This window comes from Neolamprologus brichardi, chromosome 15, assembly GCF_056152115.1.
Source record: "Neolamprologus brichardi isolate AB-2024 chromosome 15, ASM5615211v1, whole genome shotgun sequence".
NCBI lineage: Eukaryota > Metazoa > Chordata > Actinopteri > Cichliformes > Cichlidae > Neolamprologus > Neolamprologus brichardi.
Genome location: NC_142118.1, coordinates 15,650,571 through 15,662,213, shown reverse-complemented (window position 1 = coordinate 15,662,213; position 11,643 = coordinate 15,650,571).

The following is an 11,643-nucleotide window of genomic DNA, read 5'->3' as shown; positions in this document are numbered from 1 at the left end:
TTCATAAAAGAAGATAATTCACACATTATATTGAAACCTCTTTTATAGATCACCTAAATCAGTGTATGTGCATGCTGTGATATTCAGTGTTGAATGTGTGTGAATAAAATTCATTTCCACCACAGAAGAGTTGAATTATTCCATAAAAGCAAATATTCACTATTGGAAGAAAACTACTGTTACATTTATATGAGCAAAAAGCTTCCTCCCCCATATCGCATATACTGATACTTTTAATAGAGAGCATTTTGTGGCAACAGGCAGACTCAAATCCCACAGTTCCAAGGGTAAATGTGAATGCTGAGATGGAATCAAGAACATGAAGTGATAATCAGCAAGTCAGCTATGTGTTTCTCATGGCTTCTGATGGAGTCATTGCTCACAAATGGCCGTGGCTGTGACATTTTATTGACTACAGCAACAAACCTTTAAAATATCATTCCCCACACAGACTTGTTATGGGAAGACGTAACGAGAAAGAGGCTTGACCTTGACATCACAGACAAATTCTTTTCCTTAAACAAGAAATCGTCACAGAGTGGGTAATATAATATCAAACATGGTTAAGGGTTTCTTTAAGAGATGGCAAAAAGAGTGTAACATATGTTGTAATTTAAACTTAATTTAACCTTAAAAAGAGAAACAAAATTGTTCTGACTAGACGAGTTGAGGAGGAGGGGAAGAGAAATTAAGTTAAAGATATACCCTTTAACTGTACATCATTATTGTAAAACACAATTCTTAGATATAAAAAATGTATGCACCTTATCGTTGTTGTGAAACTAATTAGTCTCTGGGGGGAGTAAATATGAAAAATTATTGCTTATCTACTTCTCCTGGGCAGGAGAAAATTGACTTATGTTTTTCCAATGCCTGAATTTTTAACATATATACGTGTGTGTTTTGTGTGTGTGCAGGTGGGAGTGATTCTGGATTTGGTTTGGCAGTTGTTTCTGTTTTCAGCACGCTGTGGAAGTGGACTGAAATGAACTGAGATAGATTTTAAAAAAAAACAAAAACTAAAAGAACTACAAAGGAAACCAAGGTAGTTTAATTTTTCACCATGTTAAAAAAACATCTACTGAGCAAAAATATGAACAGTGAGAGGAATGAAAAATGAAAATGGAAAAGATAAGAAGAGAAAGGGCAAACAGAAAGTGACAGTTGAGGAGGAGGGGAAGAGAAATTAAAGTTTTCTGTGTTTCTTGGAACTCTATTCGGGGATATGTGATAACTCTTAGTCAGAGATTCTGAGTCACTGGTGAGACAAGCAAACACACATACTGTGCTGCACTATAGTATCGCTGAAAACAAAGCAATTTGTGTAAAAGTTATAAATTTTCCTCATAAATGTTGGACATAGTATCATCCAACCTCCCGTTCCAGCACATCCCGATTGGGCTGAGATCTGGTGACTGTTTTGGGGTTTGTAATATAGTGTACTACCCTGCTGGAAGTAGAAATAAGAAGCTAGATGCACAATACTGACGTGCCTAATGCTTAGGTAGGCTGTGGCAATGAAAGGATGCTCAGTTGTTGGGGCCTAAAACCAAAGCGTGCCGAGGAAACATCCCATTAAACCACCAGCAGCAGCCTGAATGATTGATATACGGCAGGATTTATCCATGGATCATTACATGGATCACCACAGAATTCTGACCCGTCCATCAGAAGTATTAGAGTTATTACAGTTGTGTAGTGACTGGATTTTCTTGTTTCAGTTTTTTATAGTTTCAAAATGTTTAGTTTTCATTATTATTAATGTATTGACAGAATATGCCAGTGACAAGATTTAGGAAAATCAGTGCAAGGATTATAATAATAATGCTGAACTTTGTCCAAGAGTTGATTCTGTAAGAACATCCCAGTAAATCAGCAGTTTCTGAGCACAAACAAAGTCACTTAAATCACCTTTCTTCCCCATTTTTATACTCGGTTTGTACTTCCGCAGGTCATCTTGACCATGTCTACATGTCTAAATGGGTGGAACTGCGGCCATAGACAGTTCAAAACACAGGCATAGCTTCCAGGTTGGAAAAATAAAACCAATGTGGAAGTGCCTGAAAACCTTAATTCCATCTCAAGACCACCAAATTTCTATTAACCATGGTTGCAAAAAGACTTCCATTACTCCGGCCATGATTGGCTGATTAGAAATGTGTGTTAAATGGCAAATGAACAGGTGCCTCTATATAATAAAAAATGTCTCCGGGTGTATGGGTGTCGTGTTACAACCTTATTCTACTTTGAGACACACACATACTCAGTTGACAGCTTGACAAAGTCTTTAAGCCAACACCTGCCACGTCCATATAAATATCATAAGACACATGTGTGTCTAGCCAGAGGAGGTCAGTTTCATACGGCGATGTGGCAGGAACACGACAGCCCACACCAACACATCGCTAGAAAACAGCCTGTGAAAAAAGATTCAGACAGGAAATTACACCTAAGACCTCCTTTGTATTTTTGAAAAAAAAAAAAAAAGTTTTATAAATACTCCATAATTGTCCAACAGCAGAGCCAGTCCATTCAGACCAGGAGAAAATAAATTAGTTCACGTCTCACTGATGTCAAATTTCAACAGTGAGATAGTGGATACCGCCTGATCATGGATGCGGTGTCCAAATGGGTGGAGAAAAATGGATGAGAGTGCAAAGTGCTCATACTTGTCCAAAACATAATGTGCAGAGGGGCTCTTTTAATTTTTGCTGAAAACAGCATTAAACTACATGGTGAAAAAAACCATTGTACCCTCTGCAATGATAGCCCGCTGACCTCAGAATCTATTGATTTATCACAAAGGAGATTTAATATCTTGTTATCGGTCGTCGCTGCGGTCGCCCTCCAAAATTGTATTTAATACACCTGGACCTGTACTGTGCAATGATAAATGATGCTATTCATATGCTGGTTCTTTGCTATACCCTTTTGGTTCCGGTGATTGCATTAATAGCATGTACATGAATTTCCAGAGATCTCTGTGTATCATTTTTGAAAAATTACTTCTAGATATCCATTGTTATACTGTAGTTGCTCATGCTTTGCCACCCAGTAAATTCACAAGCAGAGTGTAGGTCTTACTGGCTGTGATTTAGCCTGAGCGTGGGTTGGGTTGTGCCATGTCATCAGGGGTCAGGCTGGAAGGTTGTTTCAGTCAATCCCACTGGAGCCAATTATGTGGTAGAAGTATGCACTCACCATATTGAGCTGCTCTGAATGAAGGTGTCCACTGTGTTACATTTGGCATCACAGCTACTGTCCTTCAGCTGGGTGACCAAGGTTTAAACCTCTGTGAAGGCAGGCATGTAAACGATGTGCGTTAATGCCTGGTGACAATGGCATTCAAAAGAGTTTTCTTCTTCCTCTGTGGTAAACACAAATCTACTGCCAGCAATCTGTTAACTTTTAAGCTGTTTTCACACCTGAACTCCTGAAAATGTCAGGAGAATCAGGTCAGGACATTGTCACATGTTGTCCTTTGTCACATGTAGTATATAGCAGAATACTGAGTCAGATGAGTTCTCAGTGCTCTTAATAAGTTTAGGCAAGATAGCGTTCCAACTAGAGTATTTAGGAGGCAGGACACAGGATCACCACCCACAAGCTGTGAATTCCCCAAACTATTTATTACCTGTGCCGTTCTCACATTGGTATATAACACAGACTTTGTACTCGAAAGCTCAAAGGTTAAAGGTCATATAATCGCCTAAGATTTGTGCTCTCACCTGTTCCTCTGTTGGGAAGCCTAATGTCTAGAAAGGTCTAGAGCTGCAAGACAGTTGGGAAAACACGTTTAGCTAAAATAAAAACTGGAACCATGGTGACCGCCAGTGATCGTATAAAAAGCATGAACTACTAGCATGTGTAAAGGAGGAAATCACGCACAATGGTAGCAGCTTCAGAGCCTGTTTATTTACAGTGTTTGTTTTTTTCAGCGCACTTGCAGCTAAACCGCTTTCACTCACTCTAATCAGCCCTCTGCTTCATGCCCTGTCTCCGCCATCTCTTCTGTTTTGTCCAGGTCCCAGCATCCAACTGAAATAAGGGAGGCATGATTAGATGATGACTACCGGCTGTGGCAGCCTCTCCTGACGCCACACCCTGAACCCACTGCTACCCTCCCCCTGCAGCTGAGCCACAAACCACATCCTGCCACAGCATGTCAGTGCTTAGCTTGTTAGGTACATTATTTTAGTTGGTCTATGTTACCCACAAAGATGTAAATGGTACATTTTTCTTTGCCATTGTGTGGTGTGATCAGAGCTTTGGCATCTTTAAAGATGCTCAGTTGCAGTCAGTGTCAAAGCAGCACTATCTAACTTTACCAGGGATGCTGCATAAGACGTAAATAAAAACAGAATGCAATGATTTGTAAAACTCATGAACCCATATTTTATTTACAATACAACAAAGAAAACATATCAAATGCTAAACTGAAAGTTTTGAAACACATTTTTAAATTTGATTACAACAACATGTCTCAAAAAAGGTTGGGAAAAGGTTTGAGAAATAAGAGGTAGTGGGACAAAAAAGCTGGAGAAACATTTTGCAAGAAATTATTCTAACTGGCAAGTCAGTAACATGACTGACTATAAAAACAGCGTCTTAGAGAAACAGAGATTTTCACAATTAAAGACAGGCAGAGATTCAGTAATATGCAAAAAAAGAAAACCTGTGGAACAAATTCAGGATAATGATCTTCAACGTAAGATTGTGAAGACTTTGCACATCTTATCATCAAAACTTTCCCAGAATCTGGAGAAATCTCTGTGCGCAAGGGACAAGACTGAAAATCCCTATTCGATGTCCTCAGTCCTCAGGCCCTCAGGCAGCACTGCTTATGTAAATCACTGTCTGTGAACACAGCTCACAGTGCCATCCACAAATGCAGGCTAAAGCTCTAGAGCTCTAGAAGCCATATGTGAACATGACCTGTCTTCTCAAAGACAGATCAAAGTGGAAAACTGTCCTGTGGTCAGATGAATCGAAATTCAAAATTCCTTTTGGAAAGATAGATGCCACATCCTCCAGAGAAAAGAGCAAAGAGACCGTGTCAGCACTCGGTTCAAAAACCTGCATCTCTGCATCTGTCACGATCCTGGGTCTTATGACCCAGTGTTTTGAGTTTTAGTTCTTTTGATGTTTATAGTGTTTGTTGAAGCTTATTAGGTTTCTTATGTTCATTTGCTTATTAGCTCCCTCTTGTGTTTTCAACCCCTGTGACGTCTCCCTTGCCCTTCGTGTGTTTCATGTCTGTGTGTCTTATGTTGTCATGTCTGCCTCTCATGTTTCCTGTTTTATTTTGAAGAGATCTTGTGTTCCTGTGTTCATCGTGTTTAGTTTTACTCTTCCACTGTGACATCGTTATGTTCATGTGTGTCAGCTGTCCCCCATGTGTTCCCACTTCTCTCATTAGCCTCCTGTGTGTATTTAGTCTGTGTGTTCTCATTCAGTCTTGGTCGGATCGTCTGTGTTGTTCCCATGTCAAGTCCTGCATTCAGGTTTTCATATATATATATATATAGATAGATATGCGCTCATCTTCATTGCCATGTTTAGAGTTTTGTTTGTTTTTCTGCCAGGGTTTTTCATAGTTTGTGCTTCCTTTCTAGTTTACCCAGTTTAGGTTATTGCTTAGTTTGCATTGTTTTTGCCCTTTAATTTTGTACTGTTCTGTCTGCCTTAATAAACAGCTCATCAGTTAAGTTTGAGTTTTAGAATGTCTGCACCTGGGTCCACTCTTCACACTCCACGCAGTTTGCCTCGGCAAACTGTGACAGAATCTCTGATGGCATGGGGCTTCGCGAGTGTCTATGGAACTGGCAACTTGTGCATCGCTGCTGAATGCTATATACAGATTTTAAGGGAACATATGTGCCCATCCAGAAGCTTTTGCATATTTCAAGAAGACAACACTAATAAGCAAACTACACTACAACACCAAGACATCATAGTAGAAGAGTCCAGGTTGTGAACTGGTCTAACTGCAGCCCGGAACTCAAGCAATTGAAAAAAATTGTGCGTCGTGTAATAAAAAATATGAAAGATCGAAGACTGTTAAAAAGCTAGAATCCTATATCAGACAGGAACGGGGAAACATTTATTTAAAGAAACATCCAGCTGCTGGTCGCATCACTTTCCAGATGTTAATGGACTGCTGTTAAAAGAAGAGGTGATGCTACACAGTGATAAACATGGCCATGTCCCAACTTTTTGGGGGATGTGTTGCTGCCATCAAATTCAAAATGATCAAATAGTTTTCAGAAAATGGTACACATAAACATTTGATTTGCTTTCTATATTCTATTTGAAGAAAATATAAGTTTTCAAAAGAGAATTCAAATCGTTACATTCAGTTTTTACATCATGATGATAAATCATTATGTTTAGAATTTAGACAGCATCCACACTTTTTAGGAATACGGGTTGTGCAGTGTATAGTTGTAATTTTTCTTCCTGCACAGGCAAAATAACTCAAAATGTGTTCAAAAGTTAGAGGAACTCTGGCGTGCCTTTTATCAATTTTCACAGATGCTAAAGGAGTTTCAGGAGTAACGTAGGCTACACCTTTATCAGCACAGGGTTTTTACTGCCAGAGGCATAGAGAGCTTTCCAAGACATCTTCACCTGCCTAACAAAGAAAGTCGAGCACTCCTGCTGCAGCGGAAAGCAGATGAAGAGAGGAAGTGAGCAAAGGGGTGAGAAGAAAGGGAGATAGAGGTGGAAAAGGATATGAGAGGAGGGAGAATAGAAAAAGAGAGGGACAGAAACAGAGACCGACACAGAGATCAAAAGGTGAAGATGGAGGCGAGATTGTCAGTGAGAAAGCGACAGAGGTACTGTAGTAAAGTGAATTAGCTCCAGTGGATAAGGAGCTCTGTGCTGGCTGCCAATTTTGCTAATCCCTTGAACATCTGGCTGGCTAAGACACTGTGTGTATGAATGTGGGAGTGCCATTATAGGCCAGCTTACACATACATATACTTATCAGTTTTGCTTTGCTCATACGGTAATGCAATGTGGGTGCACATATGGGAATTTATACATTTGTGTATGTATATGTTATACTATGTGTCTGCGTGTTGCCACAACTGCTTTCAGGGTAATATTTCCTAAATTGTATTACTGAAGATATTTGACCAATATTTTAAAAAACCTTTTTATTTAAGTCCAGTCGATAATTGTGCTGTGTGCAAAACATTTGACAAGGTTCAAACATTTACTTTCTTCTCCATGACTTGCTATCAGAGAGCCATCGGACTTATTTTTTTGCAGCATAGCAATCCCCCCGAATATGAAATCAGAAAGCCATTAGTGACATATATAATTTATCAGTTGTATCAGCTTAGTCTGCATTCACACAAAAAGGTGCATTTATTTTATGTCATGTTTGATTACAGCTAAGTGTGCTCTTGTAATGCCTAAAGAAAACAGGAAATAGCATAAATAACATGTATACTGTTGCCTTAAAAGTAAGTACTGCTGAGGTGGTGAACTGCCTTGGTGGAGGTTTGTGTTCTCGGAATATTTCTTAAGTATCTGAGGTCTTAATCTTGATGACTATGGCTTATACTGTATAAAAATGTGAAATCTACTGTCTCGAATGATCAAAATATCAATTAAACAAGAATTTACAATACAGAAATGTCCAACCTTTTAAAAGTCTTCGTCCACTCACTACTGGGTTGGGGCTCCTTTACCAAAAATTCATGCAATCAGTGTGGTGCTGCTTGGAGGTGATCATCTTGTGGCACTGTGGGCAGATGCTGAGGCCTGCTGGAAAGGAAATCAGCATCTCTGTGGTGTTTTTCACACAGAAGCATGTAGTGCTCTAAATCTCCTGGTAGTTGGCTTTGTTGACTTTAGATAAAATACAGTGTAAAAACCCCATGAACATCAGGTCCCCACATCATCATAGACCACAGAAACTTCACACTGGAATTCAAACACCTTTTAGTCTGTGCCTCGCAGCTTTTCTTCCAGAATCCAAGATCTAGACTTCCAAGAGGAACACAAGATTTACTTTGGAACACTGAACAATAATCCAGTTCTGGTAATCCATGTTTGATGTCTGTAGCTGCTGTCCTGTAGATAATTGTGAACGGTGGCTCTGACTCCAGACTCAGTCCACTCAAATCAACTTTTATTGACAGTCCTCTCGTGGTGGTGGTCATTCATGATGCATGTGCACCTTTTCCTTCCAGCACTCTGTGAACAGCCAGCATTTTCAGCAATGACCTCCTGTGGTCAGGCAATGATCACCCTCCTTGTGGAGGGTGTTGATGATGGTCACCTGGAAATCTGTAAGGACAGCAGTCTTCCTTATGATTGTGGTTGTGTGTACTCAACTAAAGCAGGAGGTACATGGCTTTTATACTGTCTGAACAGTACTTTATTGAAACAACATGAAATAAACTAAGGTGTAAGCCTAAATCATCAAGATTTATTTATTTATTTTTTAAAGGCTTGAAACATTTGACTTTGATATCATCAATATAGGCTATATGAAATATTTTTTTTATGTACTTATAGGACCAGATATTGTATGCACCCTATAGGGACTGTATTAAATTCTGTCATCTGAAGTTAACAAAGACACTGTGCCTATTCAAAAGCTGGGGAGTTATTCCAAAAAACATATTTTCCATAAGAGAATTTCTTTGTTAATTCTGTGAATAATCAGGAGCTCTGCATTGTTGGCTCAGGCAGGCTTCAGATGGTGCAATTCTGTGTAATATGTCAGCTAGAGTGCCTTAAAATTGGAGCAAATGCAACAAGGTTCAGGACGGGGCTAATGCGGTCATCTTTTTCAACCCAGGCTCACATTCTCAGAACTGTATTTTAGGCAAACTGCACTTGACCAAAAGTTCGCTTTAATCATTGCCAGAAAAACGTCAGATACATCAAACTCGACTTCAAGTTCACATGTTTAGTACATCACTTTGCATTGTGAAGGTCAGGAGTCAGCAATGCCGGTTTTCAAATGAAAGTTTCATGGGTGTTGCACTGAAATGCTAAAATCCTGGAGAAGTTTCACTGTCTAAAATTCTTGGGATGTGTTTGTTTGACCCAATTTTAAATGTGCATTTGTTTTTCCTTGTGTATAAGTGATTGTAGACCGACTTCTTTATATTCCTGTTTTTTTGTTGTTGTTTTTTGCACCTGCTTGTGGTTTTTAATGCCTTTGTTATGGCAATTTATCACTCAACTCCATTGCCAAGTCTCCTAATGATTAAGATTGGGAAGCGCTTAACAAAGAGGAAGAGAAATAAGGTTGCCAGAAACTAAGAGTGTATATACTCATTACCATTCCAGTTTTACACTACATATTTCACATAATTATGGAAAACCTGCTAGTTTGGAGAAAATATATTAAATTGAAGGATGTAGTGGAGCATGCTAGGTGGGTCTCTGAGCACTCAACTTGGCCCGCGCATTATAATAAAACCACTTTGGTCAGCTGGCACTGTCATAAATATTAACGAGTTATGGGCAGTGCTACAAGTCTATCAGTGCTGTACTCGCTCATTCATCAGACCAACTCATCTGCAAATCCATCCTTGGCAAGACTCTGCTTTATCTGAGCTCACCAGTCCACATCTCCACCAGCTCCAGCAATTTTCCCCCTCTTCCTCTCCTCCTCCCTGAAGCTCACACCTTCTTTGGCTGTAACCCACTCCACTGTGCAGCTGCCAGCAACTGCAGTGAGTTCCAAAATCCCCCAAATTGATCTTTTCATCCCAGCCATACCCTTTAAAAATAGGCTAGTCAAAACACTTTCAAGTTCCCACACCTGCTGTCTTCCTCAGATTTACAAACCATGCTAGCTTTTTCTTAATTTATCTGCTTTCTTTACTGTACACACTACTGTATACACCTCAGATTTCCTCCAAAGCCCCTCTTTCCCCCCCTCTCTCTTCTATATCTCTTAATCTTAGCTCTGCCCCTGTCCCAGCAATAATAAATTCATATCCCACTAACCTACAAGGTTAAACAAACATAAATTTAAAAAAATGACAATGTTGCATCGCTGACCATAAAATAATGATACCATTATGATAATTAAGCATCCTAATAAGCCTGAGTCATATTTAATCTCTTTGAGCATGGGGTCAGCAGATGTGGAGGAGTCCTCATTACAGAAATGCAACAAATGGAATCAACAAAAAAATGTCCTCTGGGGTGAACACTGAACATTCAGTTGTTGTGATTACATACCTAACGTATTTTAATCCTGATATATATGTATATTTTTTTTATTTGGCTTAATTATTATTATTTTTTGCTGACATTTACTGTCAAAACCCTTTGAAACAGTTGGAACCTCAGGGATGAAATAATCATCCGAGATTGCAACATCCTTGATTGACTCATCTTACTTTAAAATGTTGGCATTTAGTTAACTATTCTTTTAAACTAGGAAGATGCTCAGAATCAGTAAAGTGGGCAGAAGCATTGACATGCTGCTAATTTTGTGGTATGGTTAATTCTCAGTCACTGTACCCTTGACCAAGGCAGAGGTTTACAGCAATTCTTGCGGCACAGGGGCTGCCCACTGCTTCAAATGCTTAGATTAGGTTAAATATATTTTCCAATTCAATTATTTTTTGTAACGCCAAATAACAGCAACAGTTGCCTCGAGGCGCTTTATATTGTAAGGTAAAGAACCTTCAATAAAAAAAGTAAACACAGAAAACCCCATCAATCACATGACCTCCTTATGAGCAAGCACTTTGGCGACAGTGGGAAGGAAAAACTCCTTTTTAACAGGATGAAACCTCCAGCAGTGACCAGGCTCAGGGAGGAGCGGCCGACTGCTTGTAATGAGGGGAGAAAGTGCCAGCTTGAAGGCCTGTGGCACATGGCTGATTAATAGAGGTTGATCGTATTTAAAATTCAAACATTAATTAAGGGCAGGACCTCTTTGTGCAGTCTTGTAGGAATGGGGTCTTAAAGATAGAGTGATGGGTTGGAGGAAGAACTGAAGTTAACTTACAAAGATGAGTTGGAGAAAAAAAGTCTAAATAAATATTGATGGTATTGAAAGTAGCTGTTCATAGTGTCTGATGGTTACTGAAGAAATTGGTTACTGTAGTTATTACTAGTTAACATCAAAGGAATGTTTGACCCAAAAGCCCTCTCTCTTTTTGTCAGCCTGGCTATAGTGCTGAAGAAGTGCGTTGTGTGTATTTGACTGCAAGTTATATGCTTATAAATTACAGGTGTGGGAGCAGAGCTTTAACACTTTGGCCATACATGCCACATTTATAAGACAAAGAAACTAGACAGAGCATGAGAAGATTGAGAAACATGCAGTATTAGTCAACTGAACACCTAAACAAACTGCAGATAGAGAGGCAAACAAAGGGCCCGTTAAATTTTATATCGCACAACCCAGAAGTAGTTTATGAGGGAGAGCCATAAACTCATGAAGTTACAGCAAACAGTTAGTAACCACTCATTTATGCTGTTGGAATAAGACAGCTTTTATTTTCGTTTTAACACTCCAGATGCACCGTTCATAAATAAATATTGTGGTAATTTAAAGCACGCAGCGTTTCATTAATTAGTGTGGCCGTGACTTTTAGTCTCACCCACATCTGTGGGTCCTTTTCTGTGTTTATATATGAAAACAACTTT